This window comes from Mastomys coucha, unplaced genomic scaffold, assembly GCF_008632895.1.
Source record: "Mastomys coucha isolate ucsf_1 unplaced genomic scaffold, UCSF_Mcou_1 pScaffold14, whole genome shotgun sequence".
NCBI lineage: Eukaryota > Metazoa > Chordata > Mammalia > Rodentia > Muridae > Mastomys > Mastomys coucha.
The window spans coordinates 65,984,001-65,997,203 of NW_022196896.1; the positions used below are offsets into that span (position 1 = coordinate 65,984,001).

At 43.3% G+C, this 13,203-nt stretch overlaps 1 long non-coding RNA gene across 1 annotated transcript in view; it reads left to right on the forward strand.

Annotated features, from left to right (window-relative positions):
- The window catches only part of LOC116089135, a 28,957-nt gene extending 16,337 nt beyond the window's left edge, over positions 1-12,620 (forward strand). The window contains exons 3-4 of the long non-coding RNA XR_004118175.1: positions 11,944-12,002; positions 12,481-12,620. This is a non-coding gene — a long non-coding RNA (uncharacterized LOC116089135). The remainder of the gene's footprint in view (positions 1-11,943; positions 12,003-12,480) is intronic.
- The last annotated feature ends 583 nt before the right edge of the window (positions 12,621-13,203 follow it).

The window sequence follows — 13,203 nt, forward strand, 5'->3', positions numbered from 1 at the left end:
CCACCACCACCACCATTACCTCCACCACCAAAAACACCTCAAACAAAAACCAAACTCTGCCTTAAAAAACAAACAAACAGAATGTCAACTCTCAGCTTAAATCTTTATTCTTTTCTTCTTCCCTAGTTGGTATATCTAAGCATGCACAATTAATTTAGATGTTTGGGTTGATTTGATTTCTAGAGTTATTTTGTATTTCAAAGGTAAATTCAGGTTGGTATCAGCGTAACCTGCTCAATAACTTCCTATTTCTATTTTTGAAAAGAAACTGTTTACAGATAAAGTTAGGCCAGGCTTGCCTAAGGAACAGGGTAACCGGTCAGCATAAGGTATAGGGCACAGGTGGCTGTGATGCAGACTGGAGCAGTCGTGCAGAACCTTTGGGCAAAGGACAGGAAGCAGCTGGCTTTAGTTCTTTGCAGTTTTAGAGCTTTAGAGCTTTGCATATTTGATAGAAAAATCAAACTGTTGAGAAATGCTTCATTTCCTCCATCAGTAAAAGCCTGTCCAGGGGCTGGAAAGATGGCAAGATGGCTCAGCAGTTAAGAGTACTTACTGGCTGCTCTTTTAGAGGTCCTGAGTTCAATTCCCAGCAACCACAATGTGGCTCACAACTGTCCGTCATGGGATCTGATGCCCTCTTCTGGTGTGTCTGAAGACAGCAACTTTTAACTTACATACATAAAATAAAATAAATCTTAAAAAAAAAAAAAAAGGAATCTGTATACAAGGACTGAATGGAGAACCTGGACCAGCCAGCTGAGGCTTCCAGAACGTAAATGTGTACCCACTTGTTGGCTCCCTCCCCCCACCCACTGATGCCTAGCTCTTAAATGAGGTGACCGTGTCTTAGTCACCGAACCAAAGGAAAGCCTAAACATTACTGAACCAAAGGAAAGTCCTTTGAGATAAAGCTGACTTCACAGGGGTAGAATAGAGCTTTCTGGAAGCTAGGGAGAACACAAGAGTGGGGAGGGGGGACAGAATGACCAACACATACAAAATAATAGTTCAGAGAAGTAAGTTCTGGGGTTCTATTACAGTTGTACACTGGACTGAATAACAGTACTCAATTCTCAATTTCAAAATAACTAGAAGAGTGGATTTCCAATGTTCCCATTACTGAGGAGTGATAAATGGAGGCTGGAGAGATGCCTGAGCAGTTAAGAGCCAAGTACTTGCTGCTCTTTCGAAGGAGCTTAGTTTGCTTCCCAGCACCCACACTGGGTAGCTCACAGCTGCCTGTAACTTCCGCTCCTGGAGAAGGGATACCTTCTTCTGGTTTTCCTTACTACCTGCAGTCAGGTGCATATACAACCCTGCCGCACACTGACATGTAATTAAAAATAAAAAGTCAAAACTTTGCAATGGAAATGATAACGGTGCTGCAAATGCTAAATAGTCGGTCTTGATCATTTTTACATTGTGTATGTGTATGTGCAAATATCACTGTACATTATTAATGCCTATAATTGTGCCAATTAAAAACAAACTAAGAGAAAAGCAAATGGGCCTCAGATGAGTCTTGTGTAATTGATCAACACTCCCTGAATTCAGATGGTTGATGAACAACTAGGGAAAAGGGATAATGTTAATTAGGTACCCCATTCGGGTGCCATGTTAGAGCTGTATTTAGGTCCCAGAAGGCTTCGTGTTTATTTTCCTAGGCTAGAGGTCTAGAAACCTAGAACATAATTCATGGAAAGAGGATTTGATGTGAGAAAGGTTAGTACAAATTTCCTGTGACATAGAGCCCCACCCTAGGAATGTTCAAAGTCATTTTGTCAATCTGGTCACATTTTGGATTCTTCTCCTTTTTAACACCATGAGATTTGTCTTCTTGCAGCCCAGAGTGCCATAAGCAAGGGGATTTTTGTTGTTGCAGATGACTGTAATTCCTCTTTGAAGGTTTTATGTCTCTCCCAAGCTTAGGTCTTTAATAATATGCAAAATCACTCTTAAACCTTTATTCATTTTTTTAAATAGCAAAACATCATCTACACGTATTAGAATAGACTCATGAGGAATCTCAACTCCTTAAGTTCCCAATTAAGAACTGGAAAGAAATACACAGTGAGAGGAACTTTAATAAATGCCAGAGCAAAAACAGGCCAGGTGCATTGTTGGTTTTCCCCGGAGAAGGGAAATAAATATTGACTACCTGGATCTAAAGGACACAGACCTATCCTAGTAAAGAGAGCGGCTTTGGGTAGTACTGAAGACAAAATGGAATTTGGATTAAGGCTCCTTGGGAAAAAGGAATCATAACTTTATTTACTGTCTGTGGTTTTGCATGAAACACCATCTATGCCCACGAGGCTTCTTTTCCTGGACAACACCAGAGTATCAGAAGGGCTGGTGCGAGGAATAATGAGTCCCCGGTATGAAATCCACAGTGGGTTGCAACCCTTTTCAAACTCCATGTTTAAGTGTACTGAACAGGTGAGGATTAGAAAAGTCAGCTCACACCTTGAGGGGTTTGCTCCTTAGAATTCTTTATCAATAGAATTTTTTTGTCCAGAGGTCATCAAGGGCCTGATATAATTCTTCAGGTTGAAATTGGTTAAACTTTTCTTTTCTTTTTCTTTCGAGATAGGGTTTCTCTGTATAGCCCTGGCTGTCCTGGAACTCACTCTGTAAGTTAAACTTTTCTTTTCTTTTCTCTTTTTCTTTTTTCTTTCTTTCTTTTTGTTTTTGTTTTTGTTTGTTTTTGTTTTTTGAGTAAACTTTTCTTGATTAGGAAAGTACCATCTAAATTATGCTATTGTGAGAGATAGCACGTGTGACTCAGAAGGAACGCACTTGCCTCGTGTGCATGAAGTCCCAGGTTTCACCTTCAGCCTGATACATAAGTTTCATTACTGGAGAGAATGGGAGGATGCAGCTCAGTGCCAGAGCCTCGCCTACTGTATATGAGTATGTGGCTTTGGTCTCAATAGCATCAAATATATAAACAAATTCATAAAGAAATTAACAAGACAGAAAATAAGTTTCATCACTCTCTTAGTCAGGGTTTCTATTCTTGCACAAACATCATGACCAACAAGCAAGTTGGGGAGGAAATGGTTAATTCAGCTTACTTCCACTTTGCTGTTGATCACCAGAGGAAGTCAGGACTGGAACTCAAGCAGGTCAGGAAGCAGGAGCTGACGCAGAGGCCATGGAGTGATGTTCCTTACTGGCCCCAGATAATCAAAACCACAGAATCTTCACAATCAAAACAACAAGGCCCTGATAAGAGTCTTTAATCTTCCCTCTGAAATTTCACAAGCCAGGCCACCATCTCTGCACTGTCTTCAACATGATCTTCCAAGCTCCTACAGAACATCCCACAGAGTTCTTAACAACTAATGGCTCTTCTAGCTCAAAGTTCCAAAGTCCTTTCACAGTCCTCCCCAAAACATGGTCAGGTTGTCACAAGAATACCCAACTATGCTGGCACCAATTTGTCTTAGTCAATTAACTTACTCAATTAACTTAGCTGTGATTAACAAGATGTGAAGTATCAGCTGTGATTAACAAGATACCAGAACTACTAAAGCAAAAACTTTGCATTACTGGGACTATTGATGCTGGTTAGCTGGAACTAAGAAATTAGCGTATTAAGAAGAGACTAGTGCCGGGCGGTGGTGGTGCACGCCTTTAATCCCAGCACTTCGGAGGCAGAGGCAGGCGGATTTCTGAGTTCAAGGCCAGCCTGGTCTACAAAGTGAGCTCCAGGACAGCCAGAGAAACCCTGTCTCGAAAAACCAATTAACCAACCAACCAAACAAACAAACAAAAACAACCAACCAAACAAACAAAAAAACCTTTAGTTCTGGGCTGGAGAGATGTTTCAGTGGTTAAGAGCACTGACTGCTCTACTGAAGGTCATGAGTTCAAATCCCAGAAACCACATGGTGGCTCACAACCACCCGTAATGAGATCTGATGCCCTCTTCTGGGATATCTGAAGATAGCTACAGTGTAGTTACATATAATAAATAAATAAATAAATAAATAAATAAATAAATAAATAAATAGAAAAAAAGAAAAGACCAGCATCACTGAGGTGATATCTTCTGGGAAGTGTTTTCTGAGAGCACAAAGAGGCTGTCTTCCAGAGATAGCCAAGGTTGTACCTTGTGCTGCAGCAGGACTTGGTAATGTGTAAGAGTCACCTAGGTGGTACTGGTTTTGACAGCACGAAGGGGTCATAAAGAGCAGCTGAGGCTCGGCACAGTGAGAGGCCATGGAAGGCCATTGGTGAAGGTGCAGCCTCAGTTGCAATTGATGGTCCAGGATTGAAGGGGTCATGCAAAGGAGTTGAGGCTTGGCACCATGAAGAAGCCTATGGGAGGCTATTGGTGAAGCCTAGTTCCAGCGGAAGACAGTGTTTTAGTGATGCCAATACCATGAATGACCACCAAGAACAGCAGCAGCAGTGGAGTACAGGCATCTGGAGCCTAGAAGACAAGGTGTGTGCTACAAAGGGCAGAGCTGGAGAGGTGACCCAAGCCCTTGGAGGAATCCAGAAGATTATGAGTGGATCCCAGACATTGGACGGTTGGAGTTTGATTTTTGCTTTTGATTTGTGCTCTGATATTTTTCCCTCTTGAAGGAAGAAAGTATTTTAGTGGAGCCCACAGTTAAGAGACCTTGAATTTTAAAAGGTATTGGACATTTTAAATTGATTGAACTTTTAATATGTAAAGACTGTGGGACTTTAGATCTCGGGGGTGAATAAGAAAGTAAGGGCTGAGGCTTAATAGTGATGTGTTTGTGTGTCAAGTTGACAAGGGGTCAATTGTACTGGCTGGTTTTGTGTGTCAACTTGACACAAGCTTCAGTTGGGGAAGTGCCTCCATGAGACCCAGCTGTGGGGCATTTTCTCAATTAGTGATCAAGGGGGTAGGGCCCCTTGTGGGTGGTGCCATCCCTGGGCTGGAAGTCAAGCAAGCCAGTAAGGAACATCCCTCCATGGCCTCTGCATAAGCTCCTGCTTCCTGACCTGCTTAAGTTCCAGTCCTGACTTCCTCTGGTGATCAACAGCAATGTGGAAGTAAGCTAAATAAACCCTTTCCTCCCCAACTTGCTTCTTAGTCATGATGTTTGTGCAGGAATAGAAACCCTGACTAAGACAGCCACTGAAGGACCATGCATGGTAGAGTCCATCAGCAGAGCTTTTGACATAGCTCTTCTGTTTACATGAAGGATCCCACCTAATGAGACTGAGTAGTGTGAAGTTGTAGAGAAGTTTGTGTCGACTGGTCAGGAGTTACAGCCACAGATGAGGAGGGGGAGAGTCTGAGTCTAAGCCAGCAAGCTTGATTTGTTTGTCAAGGTAACTCAGGCCTAAGCAAGTAAACAGTGATAGTCTCATGGCCAGGGGAAAGAGTGGTCAGTGCATTTGGAACTGGGATTTCAGTGCTCTGGACCTGCTTGCCCTCTCCTCTTCTATGTAAATAGGGAGGGCGCTGCAAAAATATTGTCACGATGAAAGAAACCATGCTGGGTAAATAAGCCAACACAAGAAGGAAGTCAGAGCTGAGATTACTGCATATGTGTATGTATGTATGTATGTATGTATGTATGTATGTATGTATGTTTGTATCTATCTATCTATCTATCTATCTATCTATCTATCTATCTATCTATCTATCGCCAGAATTCTATCTAAAACCTTTCTCCAAAGGGCTCCTTGTGGCTTTATTGTTTCCTCTGGTTCTTAAATCACCTGGATTGAGTTTTCTGATATCCTCAACCAAAGTCATCCCACTCAACAACCTTGTCTTCACTGTTCGGAAGAAGGGAGAGCTGAACCGCAGTCTTGCCGAGGAGCATAGAAAACACTACTGGAAATCAGACAAGGGCGTGGCTTGCTGTTTGCAACTGATGCTACGGCAGCTGTCTCTGGAGCTATACCTCAGTTACATTCTCTCTCTCCCTCTCCTTCCCTCCCTCCTTCCTTCCCTCCCTCCCTTCCTCCCTTCCCCCACTCTGTGCGTGCGAGTGTATGTGTGTGTGTGTGTGTGTGTGTGTGTGAGCACACGCGCACTCGCATGTATGTGGTATAGCTTACCTGCTTTAATATAGGAGGGACTAAGATTATGCAAGATGAATGCATCACTGTGTGTAGAAGACTTTTGGAGAACCAGTGACCCTTAAGCCCCACAGAGAAGCAGGGACTTAGGGAGCATCTGAACTGGAAGGTTCCCCCCCCCCCCCAGTGAACCACTGTGCCCTCAGGGTGTGGTCTGGTTTGAATAGTCCAAACACCTTTACCCTCCACTTTCTCTTCTAGTTTTGGTTTTGTGCATATCCAGCGGGTAGCCAAGATTTTCTACCTGACGAGAGTCACATTTTTCTTAGCTCTTGGGTTTTTATCATATTTTCAACCCATGATCACGTTGTCACTGTCAAGGGAAGTTTTGAAGATCTAATTGAAAATAATAATGACTTGACTTTGAGATAATCAAAACGGAGGTCATGCAGGTGGGCGCAGCCCCATTACACTCCTTTCAAGGCAGAGCATCCTTTACAGCTGGTGCAGATGGAGAGAGATCAGAGAGATTCGAAGCACAGGAAAGATTCGGAGTGCCCTTGCTGACTTTGAAGATGAGAAGCTACAAAGAAGAGCTTGAAGGAAGCCTCTCCATGCTGAGTGTGACCTCTGATCAACAGCCAGCAAGGAAGCCAGGCCTCTGCCCTCTAGCTGCATGAAACAGTTCACGGCCGACAACCAGAAACAACTTAGAAGTGCCTTCTTCCCCAGCCCTGCCGTGCTGACACTGGATTTTAGATCCTAAGTAGAGAACGGAATCATCTGTATGGACTGTTGACCCACAGAACCATGAGATGATACAGGAGTGCTATTTAAAACCCTTTACTTGTAGTAATTCATTAGCTAAAATTAGCAAACTAATATAGCCTGTTGAGGTGTGAGCTAGTAATTCCTTAAGTGGTTTTTAATTAGGAACTCTGGAGGTAGATGAGCCCAAACATGCAGAAACATCAGTGTATATGATGTATCTGGTAAGAAAGGAAAATGACTTGGCTTGGCGGATATGCTTAGCACCCCTTTCTGATGGTTTCAGCAGATACAAGATGCCTCCTACACAAAAACAAAGCAAAACAACAACAAAACAGCAAGGGACTTTTTAAAAAATCTGGCCAGTTGTGCTCGTTGTTTAGGTTTTAAAAGATCGTCTCTACCTTTTTCTTTTTGCTTTATGTTGCAAGTTCTGGGAATTCTCCACGATCAATTTGAAACAGGTGCAAAAAGTTAGAAGCTGTAAAGCATTATTTTGTTATCAGGTACACAAAACCCTCATATGCAAAGGGGCCTCAGAAAGATGTCGATGAAAAAAAATTGTCCTGAGCTACGCAGTGATTCTTTAAGTGACAAAACACTACACTAGGAGCTGAGTGAATCCTATCTGAAATGTGTATTTTTTTAAAGATTTATTTATTTATCTTATGTATATAAGTACACTGTAGCTGTACAGATGGTTGTGAACATTCATGTGGTTGTTGGGAATTGAATTTAGGACCTCTGGTCACCCCTGCTTGCTCTGGTCAGCCCAAAGATTTACTTATTATTATAAATAAGTACACTGAAGCTGTCTTCAGATGCACCAGAAGAGGGCGTCAGATCTCCTTAAGGGTGGTTGTGAGCCACCATGTGGTTGTTGGGATTTGAACTCAGGATCTTTTGAAGAGTAGTCAGTGCTCTTAACTGCTAAGCCATCTCTCCAGCCCTGAAATGTGTATTTTTAATTTATGATTTTAGATTCATATGACAGAAGAAAAAGACAAATTTGTTAGAGCAACTGCAGTATCATTCTGTGCCTGCACGGCCTCTGACCCACTCCTCCCGAGAGTCCAGGCCTGTCATGAGTGTTGCAAACCAGGTGTTGTAGATAGCTTTCCTGATGCTATGCTAAACATAAAAAAGCAACTTTCAGAGGAACAGGTTTACATGGCTTACATGTCTCCATCACAGTTCGCCATGAAGGGAAGTCAGGCAGGAACTCAGACAGAGCAGGAACCTAGAGGCAGGAACTGAAGCAGAGAGATCAGGGAGGAATGCTGCTTATTGGCTGGCTCTCCACGGCCTGCTCAGTTTGCTTCCATATACAGCTCAGGACTACCTGAGGCCAGGGAAACACCTCCTACAGTGGGATAAACCTTCCTACATCAATTAGCAATTAAGAAAATGGCTCACAGATGTGCTTACAGGCCAATCCAACCAAGGCATTGTTTTGGGTGCGGTTCTCTCTTCCTAGGTGACTCCAGATTTGTGTTAAGTTGACAGCTGAAGCTAACTATGACACAGGCCTTAAGCCCTGTGGTAGTTTTGACAGAAGCATTGCGTGTAGGAAAGGCAATTCCATATCCAGAATAAGTACTCCAGTAAGAATAAAACACTGTCCTTTCCATGAAAGAATGGTCTAATGTAGTCAACCCACCACTAGGTTGCTGGCTGGTCATCTCAAGGGATGGTGCCGTATTTAGGGCTCAGTATTGGTCTCTGCTGTTGGTAGATCTGGCATTCCGCAGCAGTTTAGTCAGGTCAGTCTTGGTGAGTGGAGTCCATGTTATTGAGCCCCCAAATAACCCCCATCTCAGCCACCATGGCCAGTTTGTTCTTGTGCCCATTGAGCAATGACAGGGATGGCTGGAGAAAGATGTTGACTGTCCACAGAACAGGTCATCTTAGCCACTTGATTACTGAACTCCTTCTTGGCAAAAGTCACCTTTTCATGAGCATTTACCTGGGACACAAATATCTTCATTGCTCATTTGGAGAGATCTATCCACATACTTCTTCTCTAGAAGTCTTTCTCACTGATTTTTCCAATCACGATTTTTCCCAAGTCCCTGACCATCGAGTCAACCTATTTGCAACAGTGAACAATTATACATCTGGCTATTTCTTCTTCTAAACAAACTGTAATGCCATGTGAAAGGTGTGTACCATCACACCTGGACCCAAACTTTTCATTATAGGCCTTATTCAAGTTGAAAATCGATAATAGCCATCATGACCCATCATTTGTCAATTTGACATATAATCATATCTCCATATGTCTAAATGAAAACAATATCCAGGTCATAATAACTCCTAACATAATATAACTTTCCCTCATAGAACTGCAAATGCATAACCTTAGCTGGGTGGGATCTTGCCCCAAGGTCACCACTCCCTTTATTCCATTTAATATCCTTGAACACAGGATTTAGCTTTATTGCTCCCTGGTGTCCCTTTACATTTTGAACCATTCATTTTGTATTTTTCCTTTCTTAGCTTGCTATGCTTGATCAAATTGTTCTTCATGAGAGAAAACCAGAGGGCTTTCGTCAGACTTCCTTTGTCAATGCAATTAATATACATATCTTTTACCTTAGCCTCAGGCGGACTCTTCAGAATCTCCAGAGTGCAATCACCCTCAGCATCAATGTCTTCTATATCCTACCAGGGTGGCCCATTAAGTCACACTTAAAGCATTCAATGGCTTTCCAAATCCAAAATCCCCGAATCCACATTCCTCCAAGCAAAAACACAGCAATACCCCAGTCCCTGGTACCAACTTCTGTCTTAGTTAGGATGTCTGTGAAGAGACACCATTGCAAAGGCAACTCTTAAAAAGGACAACATTTAATTGGGGCTGGCTTACAGGTTCAGAGGTTCATCAGTCCATTATCATCAAGGTGGGAAGTGTGACAGCATCCAGGCAGGCACAGTGCTGGAGAAGGATCTGAGAGTTCTACATCTTGATCTGACTGCAGCCAGGAGAGACTGTGTTCCAGGCACCTAGGAAGAGGGTCTCAAAGCCCAGCTTTATGGTGACTTGCTTCCTCCCACTAGACCATCGAGTCTAATGGTACCATTCCCTGGACCAAGCATATTTAAACCACCACAAGCCCTTTCCTTGTCTAAGACTGTTCAAAAGCAAATGTGTGTCACTTCTTGTGGCTTCTTGTTCTAACTGACCACCTAGTGGTGTGTGCAGACATCATTAGGCTGTGGAGTTGGAATTCAAGACAAACAGCAAAGCACAGGATTTGAACATATCCTTCCTCATCCTTGGGGAATATGTCCTGTACTGGCTGGTTTTGTGTGTCAACTTAACAAGGCTGGAGTTATCACAGAGAAGGGAGCTTCAGTTGGGGAAGTGCCTCCATGAGATCCAGCTGTGGGGCATTTTCTCAGTTAGTGATCAAGGTGGGTAGGGCCCCTTGTGGGTGGTGCCATCCCTGGGCTGGAAGTCTTGGGTTCTATAAGAGAGCAGGCTGAGCAAGCCAGGAGAAGCAAGCCAGTAAAGAACATCTCTCCATGGTCTCTGCATCAGCTCCTGCTTCCTGACCTGCTTGAGTTCCAGTCCTGACTTCCTCTGGTGATCAACAGCAAGATGGAAGTAAGCTGAATAAACCCTTTCCTCCCCAACTTGATTCATGGTCATGATGTTTGTGCAGGAATAGAAACCCTGACTAAGACATGTCCTAAGGGGGGGTTGTCGGAGCCTGCAGATAGTAGTAAATTTATCTCTGTGTGTAATACTTTCCCTTTATACCTGTGATATACTTGAGTTTATAATCTAAGCATAGCAATAACAATATTAACTAATGGCATGCTGGCAATCCAAATGCAGGTCTCCATGCTAGGGTAGCAAGCATCTTGCCAACTGAGCCACACTTGGTTCTAAAAACATCTTAGTTTACTGTATTCACCTCTCTTCTGGTGGTGATGTGAGGTCACCAGCTGGTTCTGAGGGACTTTAAGGGCTTTTCCAGTCCCACACCCTCCTTACAGCTTCCCCCTCCCACCTGAGGTCAAGGCTAGGTAAAGTTTCATTCTCCACCCACAGGAACATTCTTGAGTAAAAGATTCTCAGAAAAACTGCAGAATGTACTGACTGATAGTCACCTGACCCTCTGGAAAGTCCCAGGTAGAGTTCAAAAGTGTGTCATGATCTGCTCATGCTTGCTAGTCAATAGATTTAAAGGTCAATGTGCTTAGCTGATAAGTTTGAACTGTAACATTGCTGATATAACCTGTGCCCCTAAAAAATATAAAAACTGCTTGTAATTCAGGGTCTCCTTCTAGTCACTCGCCTTGACCCCACCACTGGAAAATTACAAAACCTTTTGCATTTGCATCGATCTCTGAGTCTCACTGGGGGTGGGGGGTGCAAAGTAAAGTACTACTGACCGAGGGGTAGGGTCTTACAGTTTCATGATGAGAGGAAATGAGATGAACGACACAGGCATTGTGATGTGGTGTTGGGTGTTAATCAACTTTCAGATTATGTACAGGAAGGAGGTTCACTGGGCCACAACTGTGTAGTTGATCTCAGGTAACTGGAACCATAGAAAGCAGAACTGGGAGAGAGAGGACTGTGGTACTACTTGTCACACTACGGTGGGGACATATAGCCTGCCCAATGCCAACAGTGATCCCAGTGAGCAAATGTGGATTCTTTGATTACACCAATATAGGCTCTGGTGGAGCCTACTGATAACAATGAGGCTCTGACAGCCGCTGGACAGGGACTCTATAGAAAATATCCTAACTTACCTCTTGGCTTTCCTGTGGACCTAAAACCATCTTTAAAATGACATCTTTGTGAGGAAGAATTCGAACAGAAAAATGTGTATCAGGATTTCAAGGAATTGAAGGTGGCTTTAGATTAAACACGCCATGATCAGGACCCCTTTTGCTCCTGTGTATGTCAGCCAATTTTGTCTCTGTCTCCTGTACACTTGTCCTTCGTTAAGTTCTGCACATGGCCAAAGAGTTCTGTCTCAGTACTGGATCTGAAAGCAAAATCTCGAACAGATCATTATAATAAGAAAAGCGTTGTCTAAATATTAAACATTTGTAGAACATGAATAATCTATCAGCTCATTCCTTTGTTCATTTATCTGTGATTCAGCAACACAAAGCTTACTCCCTTTTCAGATTGAAGTCTGGGAGAATGGGGACCCTGGGAATGGGAGAATAGTCATCCTGCAAAAGCCGTAAGTATGACCCTGCATTCTGTCTGGTTCTTTTCCTGTCCAGGGCCCTCCTGCGTTTTTTGCCTGCGTTTTGCCATTCTAGTTCACATCTAGAATGCTAGACTCTTCTACTTCCTGTCAGCTTCAGTACAGCAGTTTCAGGGCATAGCAGCCACATGGAGGCTCAGATCAAGCCCATCCATTCTCAGAATGAGTCCCTCATAGTTAATCTAGTGGGAGAGGTCTGAGGAGCAAAGTTCCCGATTGCTCCCTTGCCTCCATAAGACCAGACAGTTTTTCTTCTATGTGACAGACATTCATCTTACTGTCTGTGGTGATTTGAACAGGAATAGCTCCCATAGGTTCACAGATTTGAATGCTTGGTCACCAGGGAGTGGTACTATCAGGAGGTGTGGCCTCTCTGGAGGAAGCGTGTCACTGAGGGTGGGCTTTGGGTTTCAGATGCTAAGCCAGGCCTAACGTCTCTGTCTTTCTGTAGCTTGCTGATCCAGATGTAGAATTCCTGTCTCCTCCTCCAGCATTATGCCTGTCTGCCTGCTGCCATGCTTCCCGCCATGACAACAAAGGACTAGTCTGAACCTGTAATCCAGCCCTATTAAACGCTTTCCTTTAAAGAGTTTCCATGGTCATGGTGTCTCTTTGCAGCAATAGAACATTGACTATGACATTCTCCCAACTTAAAAAAAATTAAATGTTTGTGTGTGTGTGTGTGTGGAGGGGGTTATGAGCATGCCTCACACATATAGATATCAGAGAGTAACTTTTGAGTGTTCTTTTCTTCCACCATGGATTCTAGGAGCTGAACTGAACCTGGAATTCTAGAGCAAGCACTTCTATCTGCGGGAGCATCTCCGTGGTCTGCTAGCTTCAAACCCTGAATTCAGCAATGGCCAACACACATAACATAGAAAATGCATGAGCCACAATTGCAGGCATTTTGATAATTTTGATCTATTCACTCTCCGTCCCTCCCAGAGTTTGGAGGTGTTGAGAATTCCAGGCAAAGCGGTCTAATGCCTCTCTCAATATTAATGAACCCACTCGAATGAGAGAAAATCATTTGGCTGTGCTTCTTCTCCTCCTAGTCACCCTCTTTCCCCTTCCATCCTTCTTCTCCTGTCACCCTCTGGGGTTCAGGTATACAAGAGGGTGAACCTATAGAACTTTATTTTTATCTTCAAACATCAGAGAAAGAGCCTGC